At 46.9% G+C, this 12,257-nt stretch overlaps 1 protein-coding gene across 13 annotated transcripts in view; it reads right to left on the bottom strand.

Moving 5' to 3' along the window:
• LOC135907082 (uncharacterized) overlaps nucleotides 1–5,263 on the bottom strand; it is a 307,176-nt gene extending 301,913 nt beyond the window's left edge. For 12 of the 13 annotated variants that reach the window (XR_011507589.1, XM_070522699.1, XM_070522700.1 and 9 more), the window contains exon 1: nucleotides 5,128–5,263. The gene's annotated coding sequence lies outside the window, so the exon portion shown is untranslated. The remainder of the gene's footprint in view (nucleotides 1–5,127) is intronic. The other variant, XM_070522704.1, reaches the window with a different exon arrangement.
• Between the last annotated feature and the right edge of the window lie 6,994 nt (nucleotides 5,264–12,257).

Below are 12,257 nucleotides of genomic sequence, written 5' to 3'. Positions count from 1 at the left end.
GACTGATATTGAAACGATTAAACCATGGACGCATGCATATACAAGCGAATGAAACGCCGTAATGAATTTATCGCGGGCAAGCCAGTGTCTAGAGACGCTTGGCGCGTTTCGATTTGGCCACCTGGACAAGCTCAATCATTGCAATTGCAATTACTTGCAATTGTGCGTGCGTGTTCGTGGCGTGTGCTGCACTTAGATTGCGCTGAAACTTACGCCAGTAAGATTTATATAGCGTAATATACAAAGCCACATGAACGTCTGAATCCACAAGCACCAAAATCAGACGAATCCATGTACTTCCCATAACTGCCATGGTTGTACAATGACCCGCCGTGGTTGCTCAGTGGCTATGGTGTTGGGCTGCTGAGCACGATCGAGGTCGCGGGATCGAATCCCGGCCACGGCGGCCGCATTTCGGTGGGGGCGAAATGCGAAAACACCCGTGTGCTTAGATTTAGGTGCACGTTAAAGAACCCCAGGTGGTCAAAATTTCCGGAGTCCTCCACTACGGCGTGCCTCATAATCAGAAAGTGGTTTTGGCACGTAAAACCCCAAATATTATTATGGTTGTACAATGACTGCAGCGCCAAACTTCGCTATAGTAAGTATTCTGGGAACCTCTATGCGTGTAAAACTAAGCGCAATACAATCATGAACGTCCCCCAACTAGCCCCGTTCATTGTTTTACATGATGGTTATGATTTAATGGTATCCGCGTTGAAATGGGGCGGTGACAAATAGCCACCTAGACGGCTTGATTTCTTCAGCTATGCTACACGTGTTTTTATTTAGCATTTTCGGATACTACATATCCTCAATCATTGTTTTACTTCCAAATCTACCTATTACCACTAGTTATGACTGTAATAGATCCGGCAGTATCAATGTCTTCCCTGCTTTTTTTCCAACGATATTCTAAAGGCCCCTTGCTTATCTCGACCGTATTCCGGTGAAACCTTCCGTCCACTTCAAGCTCAAGCGCTTCTGGAACTGTCTTGGCCTCGTCCTCCATTCTGTGTCCACGCTTTCTAAGTACAGGTACTTTCGTACTTGAGGTGCCCATTCATTTTCATCCATGTTCCTGAGTCTTTCCTCAAAAATAACTTTGCTCTGCGCTTCTCTGACTTCAAAAGATGCCTAACCCATGTCTCTATGCACTGCCTTATTCGTGGTTATTCGCCAACCAACCTACCAATCTTGGCTCTACTTCCAAATTCGACAAGATATACGACAGAATGCATTCGTGAAAGTTAACGCTGGCACCCCAACTTTTTTTCAGACTCCACTCACCTCATACTTATCGTGGCCCAACAGTGCTTTGTGTTTATTAAACACATTCTCCTTCCCTTTTATTTTCAGATTCTCTTGATGGGTGCTTGAGTAAGTCTTTCCTTTGTTTATGTATACGCCGAGGTATCTATACTGCTTCACTATGGGTATGAGTTGCTGCTGAATTTACACCATGTAATTTCTCGTCTCTTCAGTAAAGATCATAACTGCCAATTTCTCTGCGCTAAACTTTGTGTGCGTGTGCGTGTGTGTGTGTGTGTGTGTGTGTGTGTGTGTGTGTGTGTGTGTGTGTGTGTGTGTGTGTGTGTGTGTGTGTGTGTGATAACTTTATTTGGAATCCGGCGATTGGGAGGCCCGGGCCTGGGACCGCCTAGATGGCCACTGGGAGCTGCTGCTCCCGTGCGGCTTCCTTGGCTCGCTGGATGGCCCAAAGTTGGTCTTGGAGTTCTGAGCTGAGCAGCACGGCCGACCACCGCGCCCGTAGATTTGCTGGGGAGACTGCCATTTTATTTTGGTATATTTCACATCCCCACAACGTGTGTTGAAGGGTGGCTCTAACAGACTTGCATAGCTTGCAGATATCGCTCTCGTATATATCGGGGTAGAAAGTTTTTAGTTGCACGGGACTCGTTTAAGTTTCTGTTTGTAGTCGCCTCCAAGTAACGGACTCAGCTCTTTTCAGTTTAGTGTGAGGCGGTGGTAATACTCGCCTCCGAATTTGATAGAATTTGGTAATATCACTAAATCATGTCAATATATCTTTTTCTCTCCAGATTTCCTCCTCCGCGTTCTCCTGACCGATGGAAGTCACTCTTTGCTCAACTCGGAAGTCACTCTTTGCTTCGCGGTGCGCTACCTCGTTGAGGTTGACTGCGGGAATGTCTGGAGTTTTATGCGCTGGGAACCAGAGCACTGACAGAACGACTAACCAAAACCAAAATGGGACGGCATATACTAAGCAAACTAGGAATGAATTACCACAATCTATACGGGGAAAAGAGGAGGATAACGAGAGAAATTCGTGATAAACTCCTAGTACCAAATATACCCAAGAACATGCATCCAGGTTACGACGACGCAGACGCAAGAGTAGAGCAGAGAAAATTATCCAAAGCTTTGGGTCAGACGACAGAGCAACCTTCGTAGACGCGGCTGAATACACAGACAGAAATAGCTATGTAGCAGTAATCGTAGATCACACCCAAAAACCACTTACAAGTGCACCATTTAATACCAAACATTCCGAGACCGCAGAGGAGGTAGCCATTGCACTAGCATTGGTCTCCACGAATGCTCAGTACATCATTAGCGATTCTCAAGCGGCCATTAGAAATTATGCAAAAGGTAGGATCTCTCCTCAGGCATGGCGCTAAACTTGAGGCCTAGAGTTGTCACTGGGTTGCCATGGATATGCGCAAGTGCCGTTAAATGGATCGCTTGCATTGTCCGCTAGTCGCACTATTTCGTCCGCATGCATCAATTCAGGGACCTTCCGTTGCAACATTCGTCCATTACGCATGTAGGATAAATAAAACTTTAATTCGCTGTTCTTCCAATCACCTTTCTATGCCCCTAACATAAGGAACGAACAACAATGGAAACAGAGAACATTCTTGCTTCAGTTCTTAGTGAATTCTTACCACTTGATTAACTTTTCCCTCTTCCCATACAACTTGCACTCGGTTGTCTCCATATATGTCCCTCAGCAGATCCAAGAAATTGTCCTCTATGTCTCCATGCTTAAGAAAACCCAATAACAATTACCGGTCTGCGTTATCATAGGCTTCTTTAGCATCTGGAAATGCAATCGATATCTGTCTATTCTGAGCTACGAAAATCTCTATGCACTGATTTAGTACAAACAAAATTATGCTCTAACGCCTGCCTAGCCTGAACCCATTCTGCAGTTCCCCCAGTACATCATCTTTTTACGTAAGTACGAAGGGCGCGATCGGGGGGGGGGGGGGGGGGAGGGGCCGAGCAACTAGTTTGTGCGACCAACATTTCAACTAACCTCCCAGTGTAGCTGTGAGAGTGAAGGATGTCTAAGAACGCTGGTCGCCACCGCCTTGCTGCTGTTGACGCACACAAGTATACGTTGGACACGTAGCTGCTCATCTTACAGCGACACGTCCGTGCAATCTGGTAACGCTTTTTGTAACTCCAAACGACGCTAGATAACTATGCACTATCAAAATGATTCGCATATTATCAATTCCCACAATGTGTACGACCTACTCACTTATTTTTTGTGCATACTACGAATGTTTTATGTTGATAGCACTTTGTGCGTATAACCTCGACAACACCACTGCCTGAACTACTGATAACTTACATATTGAAAACTTTTGCGCCTCCGATTGCATTAATATTCCTCGGATATGCCCCAGTTGTGTATCGTCACACTCTTTCTCGATTTTTACCTCTGAATTGCATTGTGCATCCCCATCTTCTCATTGCAAACTAGTTATTGCGCAATGTTGAACCAGTACCTATGCCGAAATGTTTAAAAGAGCTGCTGTTACGCCCGATAAACCATTCTTGATATATTTATTCATTCATTTATTTATTTATATGTGGAGGGAAAGAGGGCGGGGTCCGATGTTTAAAGGTTTGCCCCCCCCCCCCCCCTCTCCTTCACAGACCCGAGAACTAATTGGTATGCCACAGGTTTTGTTGACCGCCGAACTCATACAGGAAATTGCTAACACGAATTTTTAACATTTTTGTGTTCTCAGAGGAACTGCTTGAAATTCTGTTTTCGGAGCATTGGGGGCTAAAATGACCAATAAAATGTCATCAGCTCCTACGAGCATCAAATCAAGGAAACCGTCTGTTCTCCTAATGAATTATGAGCTTGGTACTTTCTGGCCCAAGAGCCAAAAGTATGACCGAAGAGCGCCAGGCCACTGCTCTCCTGGGGAATCCCTAAGACGAGCCTGAGGCCATATATAGTTAGAAATGGTCTTTCTATTGCGGATAAACCTTTACTTGAGAGTCGACTTTTGTGTCATTTTGTGTCCGTATTTTCCTACGGCTCTTCTACTATGAACCCAATGATGTTCCTCTGGCCCCATTGAAGTCCATGCGGGATAGCAGGGGAAATACCTCCTTTACTAGATGCCTGCCGCGTCGCTAGCTTTCCCATCAGAGCGGATGTTCCAGTAGTTCAAGGAAGTCGCGGAGAGACGGTGCTCACTGCCGACCGTACTTCGTGTTGCGGAGGAAATGACGACTACTAGGCACGCTCGACCAATGGCTCGATGTGAGACCACGGGTCCTGCCTCCGGGAGCGCCACAGAAGCCACCAAAATCTCGGAGGCAAGGGAACGTGTGTCAAGTATGGAGCAGCCTCCACAACTAGCACTCGCAGGTGACCCTGGTGGAGAGGAAAAAATAGGAGAGGGGCCGGAACAGCTTCTCAGCTCACGCGGCAGGCATATTCTAAAGAAGGCATTGGCATGGGGAACGTAAACATCTTCGCAGTATAGATATTAGTGAAACGCGATTGGAGGTTGGATGGCGAAAAAGTAGGGAGACCACAAAAAACGGAGGCGTAGAAAAGCAACGTTGAGAAAGCTGGATTCTATTGATTTTTTGTGCGTTTGAATATGAGAAGATAGGTAACACATTAGGCCAAATAACAAATGCTTGGCGGCGCGGTCCACCGCCACGTCCATCCTTTCGAACTCGCCCAACACTCAGCTCTTGTTGTTAAAAAATACAATTCTTGCCATATTTTGTTTATAACTCTTTTTAGCATTAAGACGTGGCTCTGTGCATCATCAAAGAGCATTTATCTGCAGGGATCAACGCAAAACGTTAAATATGACTTACTTTGTTGGCTGAACTTCAGCAATGGCAAGCTCTCCAAATAAAGCTAGTTTTATCTGAATATGGCAAGAATATTAAAGCCTCTACGAAGGGGTGCGAATAAGTTGCCTTATGTGCTCACACAAACCCTCTATTCTCCTTCCAGCTGCGCGCTATAAATTTGAAGAGCACGTCGTTAGGTTTCAAGCAAGGAGTGTTCAATCCAGTCGCACCGTGGCAAACAAAGCATCCATAAAATAAGCGCACAGGGCGCACCTGACAGTCTGACGGGATTAGAATGAATGCCAACCGCTCATGTGGCGCTATCATTAGACAGTTTTAGTACTGCTTACGTACCGTACGCAACGGCGTTGCGTGCGTAAGATCGCTGCGTTCTGCAAACTGCGCATGTGCAGAACGCAACACAAACGTTACGAGATGCGTACGCGGCCGCTGCGTACGCACGCATCCGATTCTTGCGTGCGTACGTGGGGAGCCTTGCGTGCTGCTCTCGTGGTTCTCGTTCGTTTGGGAGAGCGCGAGACAAGAGTTTCGAAAAATGGCAGCGTCAAAGGCGACCAGCGGAAGGCGGTACTTTTCAATGGCCTCCGATTTGGCTTTGCTGCGTGGAGTGAACGCGCAGAACCCATTCCCGGATCCTGCACGTTGGGAATGCATAGCAAAAATAGGAACTTTGTTTTTGAGAAAGTGTTCAGTGTGTGCTGTTTGCGCGAAAGCTCGACCTGCTTTTGTCGCAGTTTGTCGCAAATGACCGTGCCAGCCCCAGAAAGCAAGTACTCGGTTTTTATTTTTGTCGATGTGATTCGTGCATTATATCCGCATTAAAAGTAGAGTCTCTTAAAGACCTCAATATAGTTCGACGAAGCGGGAACGCGACTTACTGGCGGACACGGCCAATGTGCTCCGACGCGCCCAGCGTCTAACGCTCGCCCTCTTGCGTACGTAGGCATTTCGCAGTGCTAAAAGGCCTAACGCGACACACGCTCCTACGTTCCGCAAAGCCCTTGCGTGCTGCGTACGTATCGTCATGACGCAGTTCTAAAACTGTCTATTGTCGCTATGCAGACTGTCCACCCATTGTTAATACCAGATATGATATAATAATAAGTACAAGTGTGTGCCCTAATCTCTGTAAAAAAATGGACGTCCCATCATCCTGGCTTTGCTAGTGATGCCTAGTTCCTCAAGCATGGTTTACTCCTTGGAGTTAATTCAAGGTTTCGGCACCCCACAAGTGTTTCCAAAGATCCTAGATTATTTACTTGGGAATGGCCTCAGGTCGGTTACAGAAAGTGCCACCGAAAAACTGTTAGAGCCTTCACTGCTACGGATTTAGCCATTCCATCACGAGCATAATTCTATCGATGCCTCTCAGTCCAGGCATCTAGCATATTATATTTATCATATATATATTTAATTACAGCATACTGCAGGCCCGAACGAGGGCCCAAGCAGGAGGGGCAAAAGTACACCAAATTTTTCGAAGCAACGCCTACAATTATTAGTATATAACAGGATCCCTGTCATGGCTTGTCACCTGTTCGCCATCGGCACGAAGTCGTCGACCGTGTATACAATCCGGTTGGTCGTTCCGTACTCAACCGAACACAGCGAAGGAGTCAGAAGCAGGAGAAAGATAGAAAAAATATACCGACTCACAATGACACAAAGATTAAAAGAAACACAAGAAGCACAAGAACACTAACACACATGCACTTAATCTAGCTCAATCATGATTACAAAGGAAATGCAACGAGCAAATAACAGTGGATATAGAAATTAACACGACACCAGAATACACTTGACGGTGGTCAACTAAACAGAGTTAAAAAAAAACAAATGATGGCATACGCATGGCCGGGCAGCAGGAGCAAATAAATAAAGCACGGTGTCCACAACAGAGGATTCCCGAAGAACGCTGGCAAGCGGATCTCGTTGCGATGGATGCGATTGCTGGACTGGGTCTCCCGGGAGTCTAGGTCTGTCGTCTTCCCTCGAGCAGGTTGAGCTAACTTCAGGGGAACTACCATGAGCTTGGCTGCAGGCATTGGTTTGTCGTCTCTTATGCCAACTAGCAACTAGCGGGTCAGACGCGGCTAGGTGGCCCAGGCGATGCTGGACGGCACTAGCTCCTTGAGGCTTCTCAGAACCCAAGGCGAGAGAGCATAATTGCCCCCTGGCCTTCGTCCACCTTCACCCCGAACGGCCCTTTCATCTTAGTCGCTCGGCTCCGGCGTGCTCTCAATGAAAAGTTGCCAAATGACAAACGCGCCTTGCGAACTCTTTGACTGTGATCCCGACAGGGTTCAGTGCCTTTCAATTTATTCGGTCGCGTTGTCTTCCCGATTCGGTTCCCGATTCCGCGATGCCGCATTTTTTCTAGCACGCTTCCTGGTGCTCATTTCCGAGCTTTCCGCTCGCGTCTCATGCAGACCGGAACTGATATCGTCGGTCTCGATTGCCATTTTTACCACACAGTAGGAATGATTTGCTGCTAAATCATTCCCATCATTGCTACCTCGGGTGACGTACTCCCTGGGTAACTGCGCCGAATCCACATCTGGCCTACCTGCTTCTCTAGCACTCCACTGGTACCGTATCTCGTCGCTTCAATCAGGTCCCCATCAACGGGCTCCTCCACAACTATGCGATGGCCTAGGTATCTGGCATCCCCCGTCAATGTACATTTAGGCCTACAGCAATTAGGCTCTCTTTCTACCATCGCTAGAACCATGCATACGACTTCTTTGCACCTTCCGTGCGCAAGTTCTGTGGGCACCTCACATTTCTGCTGCTTTCAAAATCCTGTACCTCTGGGTGCTTGTTGTTAGCCCTGCTCTCGTTGCTAACATGAGTAAGCTGAATACTTAGCTATAACACCAGTATTTCCAGCTCTCCAGCTTCTTTAGTCGCCAGTCGCTCCCTCTCTTTTTCTTCTCGAGCCAACGCACGCTCTTCTCGGCCTGCCCCTGCTATTCCGCAACCCATGCCCTTAGTTCAGTGCCCTCTAGGCCTAACTCTTTGCCTTGTTCTATCCACTACTCGGACTTCATTCCCTCCAAAGTGCCGCTACCCCTCCAAAACTTTCGCACTCACAATTCGCATGCACGTGCGTTCGACATTGGGCAACTATGTGTTAGTCGTACTAATCGATCAATCTCCACGGTTCTCGTTCTTCGTTCACTGTGCTGCTTTTGAACAGAACGCCCTGTCGCGCTCGCCAGTTTAACGTCACGGCTTGTCACCCATTCGCCGTCAGCGCGAAGTCGTCGACGGTGTATACAAGCCGGTTGGTCATCTCGTACTCAAGCGAACACAGCGAAGAAGTCAGAGTTGGAAGAACTACAGAAAAAAATAGTTATTGACTGACAATGACACAAAGATTAAAAGAAACACAAAAACACAAGAACACTAACGCACACGCACCTAATCTAGATCAATGATGAATACAAAGGAAATGCAACGAGCAATTAACAGTGGATATAGAAATTAATACGACACATTAATACACTTAACGGTGGTCAACCAAACAGAGTTAAAAAAAGAATATGGTGGCATACGCATGGCCTGGCAGTAGCGGTAGGTCCATAAAGCGTAGAATCGACGGCAGAGCTTTCCCGAAGAACGCTGGCAAGCCGATCTCGTTGTGGTGGATGCGATTGCTGGACTGGGTTTCCCGGGAGTCTAGGTCTGACGTCGTCTGTCGAGCAGGTTGAGCTAACTTGACGGGGATTACCGTGAGCTTCGTTGCAGATCCTGGTTTGTCGTCTCTTACGTCAACTAGTAAGTTACAGTTCAGACGCGCCTATGCAACCAAGGCGATGCTGGACGGCACTAGCTCCTTCAGGCTTCTCAGCAGATTGCAAGCTCCACTTCTAGCCTCTAGACTCTAGACTGCTTAGCTGGGTCTAAAATCTCCGCTTAAATGACTTTTCCTTTCTCTAGTGCCCTGGGTTAGAGGAACCGCAGATATTGGCAATGATCTAATCAAGTTGCCCCAATTGTATACTGGCTCCTCCGAAGGTCTTGGCTACGCCCGTTTTAATTAGGGGCGAGGAAACGGGTGCTTTCCCCCTGCCGATGGAGTTCGCGCCCTCGTATTGTACGACACACGCACGCCCTTTAGTCCGTGCCGGGCCTCCATTGTCCGGTCATAAACATAGCATAAAACGACCGTAGCCGGTCATACGGAGCTGTCGGCCTACATACACCGACAGCAATTTGTGGACACGGGATTGCACAGAGGCGCCGCATACACTGTCATCACTTCGTGGACACAGGATTGCACAACCACCATATACTTCGGAGTATTCGCCCCCCCCCCCCCCCCTCGCCTTCGTAGTAAGCTTCTCAATGCACGGGCAGGGCAGTGAATACAGACGGATTCTTACGAAAAGCTGTCGGGGTGTCACGGTCGCACCGACGACAAAACGGCAATAACCCCTAAACCTGCTTGCGACCCTTTTCGGCCGTTTGTCCGAGTGGCTGGCAATAACCATCTTGCTCACCGGTCCCTATTTCCACGACCTTTTGGCGCCCTTTGATCGGAGCTTCGGCGAATCGAATAATGCCGCGCCGTGATAATCACATGCCTAGCAAGAACGAGCAGTATTAAATGAAAAATCTGAACATGAAAAGGAAAAGGTACGAACCACGCAAATATTAGCAAATAGTATCACCAAGTGAAGAAGCGTAGAAGCGTAGAAGCAATGAAGCGTAGCAATCAACACTGGTTGTATCAAGTGGGTAAACAACACTATATATGATTTTGCTAATATACAGTGTGCGCTAGCTAACACTCACAAGGTTAGATAGACCTAGTACTAAACATAAATACCCCAGAACGTGGATGCGAAAACGGCACCGCGGTAGCTCAATTGATAAGAGGATCGCGGGCGTGATGCAAAGTGGGTTCGTATCCCACCTGCGGCCAGTTGTTTATCTAATCCACTTTCACTTCCAATCATTTATCATTTCTTTCATTCAATTAATAAATGCATGTATTTTCCCAATCGCTGTCCTTGCTATCTTTGTTGGCTTGTGAAATCAAGAATTAAAATCTGGCCCTTAGTTTCCATTCTTCTTGTTCATTACATAGCGACGGCTGAAATCTGACACCATTGATGCCTCGAGGTAGCATGTGTCAGTTTACTAAACAGTTGCCGTCACCCTAAAACATCACATACTCGTCACGTTTGCGGCAGAAAGGCTGCTTCACATCCATCGCCTAGGTTTATAAGTGCTGGCGCCGGCTAACACACCCACACGTAGTTGTAGTCATCGTCATCATCGTCATAATCAGCCTGGTTACGCTCACTGCAGGGCAAAGGCCTCTCCCATACTTCTCCAACGACCCGGTCATGTACTAATTGTGGCCATGTTGTCCCTGAAAACTTCTTAATCTCATCCGCCCTCCTCACTTTCTGCCGCCCCCTGCTACGCTTCCTTTCCCTTGGAATCCAGTCCGTAACCCTTAATGACCGTTGGTTACCTTCCCTCCTCATTACATGTCCTGCCCATGCCCATTTCTTTTTCTTGATTTCAACTGAGATGTCATTAACTCGCGTTTATTCCCTCGCCCAAACTGCTCTTTTCTTATCCCTTATCTTTAAACCCATCATTCTTCATTCCATTGCTCGTTGCGTCGTCCTCAACCTAAGTAGAACCCTTTTCGTAAGCCTCCAGGTTTCTGCGCCGTACGTGCATGCTGGTAAGACAAAGCTGTTATAGACTTTTCTCCTGAGGGATAATGGCGACCTGCTGATAATCATCTGAGAATGCCTGCCAAACGCACACCAGCCCATTCTTATTCTTCTTATTATTTCAATCTCATGATCCGGATCCACGGTCACTACCTGCCCTAAGTAGTCGTATTCCCTTACGACTTGCAGTGCGTCGCTGCCTACCGTAAATTGCTGTTCTCTTCCGAGACTGTTAAACATTACTTTAGTTCTCTGCACATTAATTCTAGGCCCATCCTTCTGTTTTCCTGTCCAGGTCAGTGAGCATGCATTGCAATTGGTCCCCCGAGTTACTAAGCAACCCCAATTCTTCCTAATCCATTTCTCTGAATACCTCGTGTAAACACGCTGTGAATAGCATTGGGGAGACCGTATCTCCCTGCCTGACGGCCTCTACTGGAATTTTGTTGCTTTCCTTATAGAGGACTACGGTGGCTGTGGAGCCGCTATAGATATATTTCAGCATTTTTACATACGGCTCGTATACACCCTGATTCCGTAATGCCTGCGTGACCACTAAGGTTTCGACTGAGTCAAATGCTGTCTGGTAATCAATGAAAGCTTTTAAAAGGATTGGTTAAATGCCGCACATTTCTCTGTCACCTGATTGACAGTGTGAATATGGTGTATAGTTGAGTAGCCTTTACGGAATCCTGCCTGGTCCTTTAGTTTACAGAAGTCTAAGGTGTTATTGATTTTATTTGCGATTACCTCAGTAAATACTTTGTAGGCAACAGACAGTAACCTGATCGGTCTATAATTTTTCAAGTCTTTGGCGTCCGTTTTCTTGTGCATTACGATTATGTTCGCGTTCTTCCAAGATTCCGGTTCGCTCGAGGCCATGAGGCATTGCTAATGCAGGGTGGCCAGTTCTTCTAGAACAATCTACCCACCATCCTTCAACAAATCTGCTGTTACGTGATCCTCCCCAGCTGCCTTTCCCCTTTGCATAGCTTCGAAGGCTTTCTTTACTTCTTCCGGCGTTAGTTGAGGGATTTCAATTTCATCTAGGCTATTCTCTCTTCCATTATCGTCGTGGCTGCCACAGGTACTATATAAATCTCTATAAAACTCCTCAGCCACTTGAACTATCTCATCCATATTAGTAATGATATTGCTGCCTTTGTATCTTAACGCATACATCTGATTCTTGCCAATTCCTAGTTTTTTCTTCACTGCTTTTACGCTTCCTCCATTCCTGAGAGCATGTTCGATTCTTTCCATATTATAGTTCCTTATGTCATCTGTCTCACGCGTGTTGATTAACTTTGAAAGCTCGGCCAGTTCTATTTTAGCTGTAGGGTTAGAGGCTTTCATACGTTGGCATTTCTTGATCTGATCTTTCGTCTCCTGCGATAGCCTACTGGCATCTTGTCGAATGAAGTTACCACC

This window comes from Dermacentor albipictus, chromosome 7 (genome assembly GCF_038994185.2).
Source record: "Dermacentor albipictus isolate Rhodes 1998 colony chromosome 7, USDA_Dalb.pri_finalv2, whole genome shotgun sequence".
NCBI classification, from domain to species: Eukaryota; Metazoa; Arthropoda; class Arachnida; order Ixodida; family Ixodidae; genus Dermacentor; species Dermacentor albipictus.
Note: the sequence above shows the minus strand (reverse complement) of the source record. Positions and strands in the feature narration are given on the sequence as shown.